The sequence below is a fragment of the Mytilus californianus genome, unplaced genomic scaffold (assembly GCF_021869535.1).
Source record: "Mytilus californianus isolate M0D057914Y unplaced genomic scaffold, xbMytCali1.0.p SCAF_12, whole genome shotgun sequence".
NCBI classification, from domain to species: domain Eukaryota; kingdom Metazoa; phylum Mollusca; class Bivalvia; order Mytilida; family Mytilidae; genus Mytilus; species Mytilus californianus.
The window spans coordinates 29,685,535-29,697,791 of NW_026262604.1; the positions used below are offsets into that span (position 1 = coordinate 29,685,535).

At 31.8% G+C, this 12,257-nt stretch overlaps 1 long non-coding RNA gene across 1 annotated transcript; it reads left to right on the plus strand.

Moving 5' to 3' along the window:
• The first annotated feature begins 210 nt into the window (after positions 1-210).
• Positions 211-7,932, plus strand: LOC127721674 (uncharacterized). The gene is made up of 6 exons (XR_007991389.1): positions 211-4,413; positions 5,154-5,217; positions 5,773-5,799; positions 5,970-6,041; positions 6,676-6,765; positions 7,532-7,932. It is a non-coding gene; the product is annotated as an uncharacterized LOC127721674 (long non-coding RNA).
• The last annotated feature ends 4,325 nt before the right edge of the window (positions 7,933-12,257 follow it).

Below are 12,257 nucleotides of genomic sequence, written 5' to 3' on the forward strand. Positions count from 1 at the left end.
ACAATTTCCTAAACTGTAAAATGAATTAATGTAATTAAAAGAATATATTTCAAGATCTTCTTCTATATTCAAACAACTGTTAACAAATTGTCTGTGACTTTCTTTCCGTTTACAGAAGTGGTCCTGTTTTTCTTAAGTAATCTCAAGATAAACACTTTCAGTACTAACAACGACAAATTTATTTTTCTACCTTTCAATCTACCTGTGTGTCTTGACTTATCATGAATGAATAGAATAGAATAGAAAATCTTTCATTTCCATAAGAGGTGCCCTCACGGGGCAAAGTACATATAAGACAATAGAAAGTTACAAATACAATAAAGCAGAACAGCAAAACACTATACTTAATTTGAACAGTACAACATTGCTAACAGTGTCACTGTGATACATAATAAATGTTTACTCAAGGCAGGTGTTTTAATAAAGACACGATATAGCTTAGTTAGTTGGTACGGTAATGTTAACATTAGGTTCATATTACAGTTTTTTGGAACACATATACTAATTTCAAAACAATTTTGGTATCTATGCATGCCGAATATCTATAAACGGAAGGGCATAAAGTATATTTCGACATCACATTCATAAAATTTAAAACCAAAGAACGAGAAACGTCAAAGTTATTTTGTCGTCTACCTGTATGATAACGTAACTAATTTGGTTCACCTGGAACTCACCCTAATAAGTTGTCACGATAACAATATAAAGTCGTGGCTTAATAACGCGGAAATCAGACTTATATTTTGTCAATTATTTCACTTATGTTGTCTAAATGCTCCTTTCTGAAACAATTTTAGACTTGTAGTGCTGGCAGTTTAATCTTCATTTTTATTTATGCATGTATTTTAGGTGAGTTCCAGGTTAACCAAATTAGATACGTCATCATACAGGTAGCCGAAAAATAACTTTGTCGTTTTTAGTTCTTAGGTTTTAAATTTAAATTATATTAAGTGGCATCTTTACTTCGTGACTGTACAATGTGAGGTCGAAATATTCATTCTCGTAGGGCTTCTTAATTTCAGCATAACCTGTTTTGCTGAATCAATCACTTACAGCAATATCAAAATACGGCACCTCTTTATTAATGTTTTTCTTGACAGAATTGATTTATAAAAAGGCATTAATTGATTAGAATTCATTTTTGTCAGGTCTAAAGAGAAATAACAATTAAAATCTGTAAAAAAAAAAAAACTTCATTTTCAGGATGACAAAGTTATTTTCAATCTAACCATAATGACGATTTATATTTTAATGTACGCATGTCATAATAATTGAGAAATAAGACGATAACATTGAGAATGAAAATGGGGAATATGTCAAAAGAGACAACAACCCGACCAAAGAGCAGACAACAGCCGAAGGCCACCAATGGGTCTTCAATGCAGCGAGAAAATCTCGCACCCGGAGGTGGTCCTCAGCTGGTTCTTAACTAAAATTGTGTGCTAGTTCAGTGAAAATGGATACATAGAAGAGGATAAGTAGCTGGAAAATTTGGTAAACGGACAAAAAGTCACAGGACAAGAAGTCACAAATAATTTGTTGACAATTGTTTGAATATGTTAGAGGAAGATCCTGAAATATTTTCATTTTATTAGTAAATATATATATTTTACAATTTAGGTATATCTTTCTCTAAATTAGCATAAACATCTACTCTCAACATTCCTAAATCAGAGTTAAGCCTTACCCCATTTTTTACTAACCAGTCACGTCCTCAAATATCGTTTCTGTTCATGTCAGAAACAAACGTAAAACAAGTGTGTCATTTTCTTATTTTTAATAGAAAATTCAATTAAAATACTTCCTAAACAATAAAGTAAGTTTCTATTTACAGAATGAAGATTAACTTTCATTTAAGATAATTTTGGTAAGTTTAAAGTTTTAAAAATTGTATAATGTAGTAAACTACATTGTGCTCCAGAATCAACAAGTGCCCTTAGTTTTCTATTTTTAATATTTAATATACAACTGTTTGGATAACCTGCCAAATTTATAGTAAAAATTTCATTTGTTTCTGGTCTAGTTTTTCTCTCTTTGTTGGATCCATAACAAAGAGAGTTTCTTAGTTTCCATGAAATCTATTTTCTTGTTTATCAAAAGTTCTATCCCTACAAAATCTTTTAATGTGACCTTTTTTTCCACATTTACAACATTCTATATCTTTATTAAAATTTGGAGATTTATCGAAAGCATTGACTTGTTGTCTTGCCCTACATCTTTAGATTAATGGTCTAGTGAATTGCAGTAGTGTAATATTGGCAGTCAAAGTGCCTCATTGATACCTCAGCACCGCAGGTGCCTACTAGGCGCCTCATTTGACCTTATGAACGGCGACCTCATACAATCAATCTGGTATGATGTAAGGAGTCCCAAGAGGTGAATCTGATGCAAACTTTGACCCTAAGAAAGGTGACCTCATACAACCCATCTGGCATGATGTAACAAAAATCCACAACAAGGTAGCCTCCTTTGACCCTATGAAATGTGACCTCATCTGACATGATGTAACAATGATATGAAATACACCGCGAAGCCCTTTTCATTAAATGAAAACACAAACAAATAATTTCTGTTGACAATTCATTACATTATCTTCAATGAATATACATATATAATATGAAGATACATTAAAATAAACCCCCAAGGGTGACTGGGGAATAGAAATATGGTCACCATTGGTCTTCCTCCGACCGGCGGTAAAACCCTCGCTAAAGTGGGGCGTCCGTTTGGCTGTGCGGGATGTACAAATTTGCAGCCACGTCCGGTCAGAATGGGGACGTTAAATCCGATGCCTCGTGTAAAGAGAGTGCCACGCTCTTTGCACGTTAAAAACCCTTGCAACAACTCTTGAGGGGTCCGTAGGTGACCTGTTGCAAGGCTAAATTTCTGTCCCTATCCATTATACCCTCATTTCCCGTGGCAATCTAAATTTCTCCGACCTTAATCCCGGACGCCCCTCTTACATAACTTACCTATTGTATTTATTGTTAATTTGTTCTCGTCCTGAATATGCATGAAATATTTGCCACTGGACGTTAAGCAACCAACAATCAATCAATCAATCAATCATTAAAATAAATCACTTAATACATTGAAATAAATTTTAATCATAGTAACTTAATTAAACTTAAATAGAACTGTAGTTATCTTAAAAGAGAATAATTTGAAAAGAACAAAGTATTTCTTTAGGAACTAAGAAGAAAGGAATGTAATACATTGAAATAAATTTTAATCATAGTACCTTAATTAAACTTAAATAAAACTGTAGTTATCTTAAAAAAGAATAAAGTATTACATTAGGAAAGAATGTCAACAAAAAATATATTCGGAACGAGAACATATGTACAATATATATATATCTCATCACAATGTGTATATGTATAAAAAAAAATACCATTCGTAAAAAGTTTAACAGCACTAAAAATTTCATACAAAAAATATCTTTCATTAAATAAAAAAGGAGTTCCAAAAGTAATATAATAACAACGGGCTGGGGTGTGTATACATAAGAAACAGCTTTAAAAAATGTCTTTCTTATCACGAACAATATGATTAAAATATGGATTACATGTGTAGACATAAACAGTTGAAAGTAAACAACTAATTAGACATGTCAAATCTGGAAAGTTAATTAGTTCTGATGAATACATTGTATGGAGGAAGGTGATAATTGGAAACAATCAATATATCAACATTTAATAAAAAAAAAAAAGGTTTAACATATATACATTATGTCACAAAAAAAGAAGCACCGAATAAAATAATAAGTATTTCTTAAGAAACAATATTTTTATATTTAAAGAGAGAGAGGGAAAAATTTATATGTTTAAAATTATTGAAAACAAACATTGTCATCTGTACTTTATAATTAAAACAAGTAAGGAAAAGGAGATTATTTATTTTCATTGTGTAATAGCACTATGTTACAAAAAAAAAAATAGAAGCATCATTATCAACATTAAATGAAAAAGGTTTAACATATATACATTATGTTACAAAAAAAAGAAACATCAAATAAAATAATAATTATTTCTTAAGAATCATTATTTAAAGAGAGAAGGGAAAAATTTAAATGTTATAAATTATTGAAGAAAAAAAAATAATTCATCTGTACTTTTATATTCCCTTATTTATTTTCATCATGTTATAGCACTATGTTACAAATAAAAAATAGAAGCATCAATATAAATAAAATTAAAAGTGTTGAGAAGAAACAATAGAGAGGGAAAAATTTATATATATAACTAATTATGTAAATTTTTTGAAGGGTTATAAATAATCAGTGAAACAAAAATGAAATATCATTCACTTTGATAAATAAAAATGGAGAACACACTGGAAGTAATGAAAGGGTTGTTGCTGAAAATTATACAGATGGAGGTGGAATTTACCAGACATATCACAAAGATTGAGGTAAGCCTAGTAATACATCAACCTATCATGATTGATTTCTCCTTCTATTACTTCTTCTCAACACTAGTACATTTTTCTATTACTTCTTCTCAACACTTGTACATTTTTTTACAACAAAATTTCCTAAATAATTTAATAATACAAGTGGATAAAAAATTAACGAGTCTTAATTTTGGGTGAATATTATTAAGGTTTAAATGTTAGCCAATGATGAAAAAGAAAACGTTTTGAATAAACTGTATGATGATCTGTCTGTAATGAATGTTTATTGGCAAAAAAGCCACTGAAGAAATTGCCACGATAGAAAGAAAATCTGAAAGAAGAGAAAAAAAAAAAAAATTAAAATGAAAACACTATTTATTTTCCCTCTCTATTTGAATATTAAATAATGATTCTTCAGAATCTCTTAATGAAACAAGGGAGGGTAAGCGTCTTAACTGTATAGAATCTACATGAGAATGGTGGTTTTTTTTCTACATATAAGCAAAATATTCTTTCTCAATATAAAATTAAGGGAAAAAATATACATATACAAATAAACGACGCTACAGTTATTACAATAATCCATTCTTCTGAAAATTTTTGTACAATAAAATAATGAAAACAATTTCATTTAAGGGTTTATTTTTTTTTAATATACAAATTCATATGTAAAAATGAGATTTTTTTCTTTCATCGAATAGATAGTTTTTTAAAAGAAGTTATCATTTTTATTTAAACGAATGCAAAAATCTTTTCAGAATCAGATGAGACTCCCACAAACAACGAGTGATTGACCTAACTGGAGAAGGACACTATGATGTGGTATGTATTAAAAACTTAAGCATACATATTTAAAATTTATTTATCATATTTCAAATAAGGTTATACTTACATAAAGATGCATTGAAAATTGTTGTATTGGTCCAAATAATTGTTGAAATAAAGAAAAGATTCATTATAAATAATGACAAAATCCATTAACTCATCATAGAAAAAATTAAAATTAACTATCCTCATTATTGTCAGGTCCAGTGGGAAATATTTCACACATAAATTTACAATAGTTTGATGGAGTAATAGAAACCATCCTGGATTAAGATTACATTTAACATGCTCATTTTCATCTGGATGTGGGAGTGTACTTATACATCCCACATATCATTACCAGTTGGAAGAAAACCAACCATCTTTTAAATTTCTTCTTTTATTATTACATGTGAGAAAAAAAAAATACATCAACGAACTACTTTATTTACCTGTTAATTCTTCATTTGATGAGTATGTAGATAATGATGATCATCTATCAGCTGTGGATGGTGTTGATGTTGTTGTTGATAACTGAAATTATAAAATAATATTTTTGTTTTTGCATTTCAGATGAAAGAAAAAAGGAGAATTTTAAAAGTGAGTACCCTTATCATCAGTTTTTTTAAAAATAATATACTTTTATATCAACTCCTTTTTTAATGATAGAAAGCAATTTAGAAAGAATAGATAGTTTCCTATCCTTAAAATGAAATATTATGAATATATAACCTACTCATTTTAATTATCTAATGAAATTACCTTTTCAGGCAAAGAGTAGACTACCCGTCACCTCACCAGGCAACCCCATAGATTTGACAAGGGGTGAAGAGAATGAAGTGGTATGTATTAAAAACTAAAGCTTTAGTTAATATCTAGTTCAAAATTACTTTCTCATTGTGTTGTTACAATGGATTCTAAATATAACGAAAACCCATTCTCTTTAAAAATTGCAAGTACGTGTTTTCAATTGTTTCCCTTCCTTAAAATGACCCCCAAGGGTGACTGGGGAATAGAAGTATGGTCACCATTGGTCTTCCTCCGACCGGCAGTAAAACCCGTGCTAAAGTGGGGCGTCCGTTTGGCTGTGCGGGATGTACAAATTTGCAGCCACGTCCGGTCAGAATGGGGACGTTAAATCCGATGCCTCGTGTAAAGAGAGTGCCACGCTCTTTGCACGTTAAGAACCCTTGCAACAACTCTTTGAGGGGTCCGTAGGTGACCTGTTGCATGGCTAAATTTCTGTCCCTATCCAATATACCCTCATTTCCCGTGGCAGTCTAAATTTCTCCGACCTTAATCCCTTAATCTATTACAGAACCTACCTATTGTATTTATTGTGAACTTGTTCTCGTCCTGAATATGCATGAAATATTTGCCACTGGACGTTAAGCAACCAACAATCAATCCTTAAAATGAAATATTATGAATTTATAACCTACTCATTTTAATTATCTAATGAAATTATCTTTTAAGGCAAAGAGAAGACTACCCGTCACCTCTCCAGGCAACCCCTTAGATTTGACAGGGGGAGCCTGTTTAAATCAAAAAGAGAGGGACGAGAGGGTATGTATAAAAAATTGATTTTAATTTAATATCTAGTTCTAAATTACTTTTTCATTTTGATGATACAATGCATTCTTAATATAACGAAAACCCATTCTCTTTAAAAATTGTAAGTGTGTGTATTCAATATTATCATTCTCTTCTTTGAAATGTGAATTTTAATATAATATGTTCTCTTTTCTCAGAGAATAAAGATTCATTTCAAACTAATTATTATATCTGTTTTTATGTTTGTTTATGATCACACTGGTGTAAGTTTCTCCAACAAAACATGAACACAGTGCATTATCAGATGAATCCAAATATATGATTACTCCGTGAAAAGGATATTTCACATATTTTATCTGTTCCAAAGAATATATTTGATACAAACGAACTCCTTGCACCTCTTCTAGAATAATCGCGGAGAAATATGATCCCTCCCCTCTACAATCTAATACTGCTTCCTACCGGTAACAGTTCATGATATCTACACTGTGTGTTGTCTTCATAACAACAGTAATAACTATAATAATTAAAAACATGATCATGATTATGAAATACAGATGGTGATTACGAAAACAGTAGTGACGCTTCTAGCTTGAACATGTTTATGACGTAATCATCTTATCACGTGATGTACGGGGGACAGAATGGGGGTATTTCACATAGAATAATCCAAGCAATATTCTTTACAAAGTACATCATTTTCAAATTAAAATAAGAATAATAATTTACGTAAATTATATATGTTTTTTTTTTAAATGTATTATTATATCTTTTACAGATAGAGGAAAAGATGGAAGAAGATTCACCTATATCACCAATGACTGTGTTAATGGACTTTTCCATTTTATCAATGGATGAACAATAATGGGGATAAAAATAAAATTTGTAATTTGAAATGTTGATTTATTTCCGTTGAAAATAATACCATGAGTATGTGTATAAGGTAAACAATTTTCTTCCTAGTGGTTATACCCAATAAAAAACAATTATTTAAGAAGATGAGGTATGATCACCAATGAGATATTTAATGATGTAGAAGTTAGAAACTATTATTTATGTGAATTTGTGAGGTTGTCTGTTGGTATACTATTAATAAGTAAGTCTGCAAAGTGGTACTTTGGTTCACGGCACATGATAAGCTACACGCTTCTGATATTAGATTGTCCAGTGACAAATAGTTCACACATGATGTTTACTGTTGTTTATTATTCGTGTACAATTATAGAGGATGGTCTTAAAAGTGGTACTTTGGTTCACTGCACATGATAAGCTACATGCTTCTGATATAAGTTGTCCAGTGACAAATAGTTCACACATGATGTTTACTGTGTTGTTTATTATTCGTGTACAATTATAGAGTATGGTCTTAAATGAGAAACGTAAACATATAGACATTTATGGCAAATGATGACGTCATCGGAGAGAATGACAACAAGAAGGGAAGAGATCAGTCATATCGTTAAAAAAGAGCAAAGAAGAAGCACTTACAAGAATAAAACAAAACAAAAGAGGAAAAAGTTGTACGTGGTGAAAAATGTCTTCTAACAAGAGTTTTACGGAAGCGCAACCAAGTGAGTTAGAGCTTATTCAACTTCCACCTTATCAGTTAATAATTTAGTTTTGGAAGTAACGCGTCTTCTGATTGGCTGACGTTGTTTTGTTTATCAGCTCATAGACATAATTTTGTCATGTGACCGTGACGTCATCAACGCTTTTTCGTGGTTTACTCCGGTTTAAAATGGAATTTAGAATTTGTAATATTTTTTTCGAAATAACATAAACAATGTGGTGCACACTTTAAAATAACCCCCTACGCGGGTTATTCAGTGTGCACCACATTTTTGATGTTATTTCTTAATAGACAGAAAAATTTATTACAGTCATTCCTTAAGGGGTTGAAAGCATATCGTATGAAGAGATAGGACCAACATCGCATGTCACGGGTTACAATCCTATTACCTTCAGTTTATCTGGATCCAACGGAATGGAATACTTAGACTTGAAACATTTTAAACTATACGTGAAACTTCGTGCTAAACATGCAAACGGTGATAGTTTTAACTCCGGATGACACCGTTACCCCTGTCAACGGATTATTTTTTGCATTATTTTCTCAATTGGATTGTTATCTTCAAGGAACACTAGTAAGCAGTAGTAACACGTGTTATCCATATAAAAGTTACATAAAATCACATCTTTGCTATGGGCAAGATGTCAAGGCGACACAACTTACCAGCATGCTTTTCTACAAAGATCGAAGTGGACATACGGATTCGTTAACTACCAACACAGGTGCCTATGAACGAAGAAAATTCATTTCCGCTTCCAAGAGTGTAGACTAGCAGGGACCTTTATGCCATGAACTGTTTCAAATGGATCGGTATTTATTGAATATGACGGATGTTTGTTTGAAACTGTTTAGAAATAAACCAAGTTTCTGTCTGATGAGTGGCGAGGAGAATCCGAATTACGACAACATCATCGAGGACATCGCGATAAAAGTTTGTAAAATAAGAGTCAACCCAGCAATTATATATGCACATTCATTGGCATTACAAAAATCAAATGCGAAATATCCGTATACGAAAAGCGCAATTAAACACCCCAGCTTGGTTAAGGGTAGTACAAATGCAATCTTAGATAACCTTTTTCAAGATGTTAAGCCACGACGCATCATAATGGGGATGACTTCATCCAACAGTGTCAATGGAGACTATCAACTCAATCCTTGGAACTTTAAAAACTATGATTTACAACAAGTCACTATGTACTTTGATTGAAGGTATGCTGATATCAATTAAAGTATCGAACTTTTCACCGAGAAGGTGTGTTTCGCTACTGTCAGAGTGATTATCTTTAGGAACCGTCTGTGCTTGATTGTCGGTTAATGAGTGTTTCTTCGAATTCTCATCTTCCTCCTTTCTCCCTAATACCGCCTCATATTTCTGTTTCGGAATCAATATCATTTCTCTCGTCATGATGTATCTGTTCAAGAACGGCTTTAATAATTCCTGGTAACAAAAACCGATGTTTCAAAACCGGTTTTTCCGATGAATACGTGTGGTTTGTTCGTCTGTTATCTTACGAATGACCGATGAACTGATGTTGATCACTCCGTATAAAACATTGTGAATGCATTCTACTAAAACTTTGAATTGTTGCATGTTGATAGTCTTTATCTATGCCGCCCTCTGTTGATCGTCACTGTGTATCATCATCGATAAAAAATGTATATGCCTCTTCACCTGATTACTCATTTCGGAGGGAAAACTAAATTATCTTCTCCTGCGAAGATGTTACTCCTTAAGATGTATGCTTTGTCTGTGTGAGGACTGAGGTGAATCAACAAATATCCAAACTTCGATTTTGTGGATAACTCGTACGCCGTCATAAAATAATTTGATTGGCCAGGGAGAATTTGTTTCCCAAGAATTGATAATTGATGTTTATCACGGTGATTCCGCATAATATGATATAAGCGGCATTCAATGATATATTGCGCATACACTTTCCCTCAGGAAAAAAATTCTGCATTAAAAATAAAACGCTGATATTCCGGTGGCGGCAATTAACAGTAAATAAATTCATGATAGCTACACTATTAACTGCAGTTGCTAATAAATCGTCCAACACCAACAAGATATGCTCTTTATTTTCTGAGTAACAATATACTGTTTTCACCGGCGGAGAGGTAAACATCTCTTTTGATTGTTTAATGAATTTAAAGGTTAACACCGTCTTTTTACTTTGAGTGGGTCCAACGATTAACATCGAGCAGGGTGAATGAAAAGGTTACAACGCTTTCTCCTCTAGTTGTGTCATGTTGTGATGTTGTAGGAAAAAATGTATCGTTTAAGTACTTAACGTATATTCTATAGTGTAGATTTTTTTTTTCTTTTGTGTATCGTTTTTTTTTTTTTTTAGTTTGAATGATGAAGACTAAAAGACTAATACATGAACCAGTAGAAACAAAACACTTATAAATGCATAATATAAATTTTTATTTTCACATCAAAACAGAACTTCTTCATACATATATAATTATTGCAATGTCATATTGCTTATGAAGTAAATCTTCCCTCCAATTTCAATTCCTCTGCATCAGTTGATATACACTATTTTTGAATCCTTTACTCCGAAACCGATCTGTGATGTTTACATTCAGAAAGAAGTACTGCCAGATCATTTGCTTTGAAATGTTTAGTGTTTCACTCTTCTCTTTGTAATTTCGGAACACATCCAAGAGGTGAAATGATTTATACGCTTCATCGAAATGTATTTCTAAGTGTTCTTTCTGTTCATTCATTAAGCAAGCATGCTTTGTCGGACAAGGGTGATCAAACTGACATCCTGAACAGTTTTGTCTTCTTCAACTTCTCGATTACTCCGTCTACGATCTACGCAATTGAAAACAACAGTGTGGTTGATAAAAAGTTTTCCTTCCATAGGTGGTATCTGCGACATCTCCCTCTAGTGTTCGTCAATGAACAAATATAAGAATAAAACGCTTTCTTTCAAATTGCAGACCGTACTCCAAAGGTCGCTGCAGATTTTCAGTTTATTTCAACCAGCAATCAGGAATATATTTGTATGTTTTTCTCTTTTCTTTACCACCACCCTACAACTGTCGTTGATAATAAGATCACCTTCCTTTAATAAGTTAGTATTCAAATTGGTAAAATCACACCGGTATGCTTCCTTACAGAGATCTACTTGTGTCTGTGTCATGATAAATGAGTTTCTGCCTATTTATATGGTAATTATATATATAACCAACAATGAGTCATACGATGAGTCACATGATGAGTCATTTGTTTTTCGTGACTCGTACATTGATAACAGATGTCTAATCATTCACCATGGTTGGATTAGGATATACGTAACCAGTGCATCCGCTTAATAGACTTATCCAAAGTTCACTACTGCAGTGATGATGATTGTAAAGACGATAATTACCTGACAAAAATACACTATTTCTGCTTTCGGTACATTTTTTCCGAAATACACCACTTCGATGTAGAACTTTCAATACTTCTCTCTTCCATGATGAAAATGAAAATGAAACTTTACGATACAATATATACATATATATTTCAACTGAGAAAATGATTAAGAATATGGAGTTTCCATTCCTCAATGTGTGATACTTCACATATTGTTTTTAGTTGCAATAGTGTTACTATAAATGTAATTATTTATAAATATTTCGGATAACAGATATCCCTCCATCAGTAAATATGATTGTGATGTTGAATGAATCATATATCAGTCTACTTAGATTAAACTATAACAATCTTGAAATATATATATATATATATATATATATATACAAGTCTAAATTGAAAACAACGTTCAAACCTATGATTGCGTTCGATAAAAACCGCAATTTTTTATACGTGTGCATGTAAAACAAATTTCTTGGTAGAGGGGTCTACATACAGCACAAACAACATTTTCCAAAAGACCAAAAAAGTGAAAAAGTATATTTTAACAAAACGCATTTG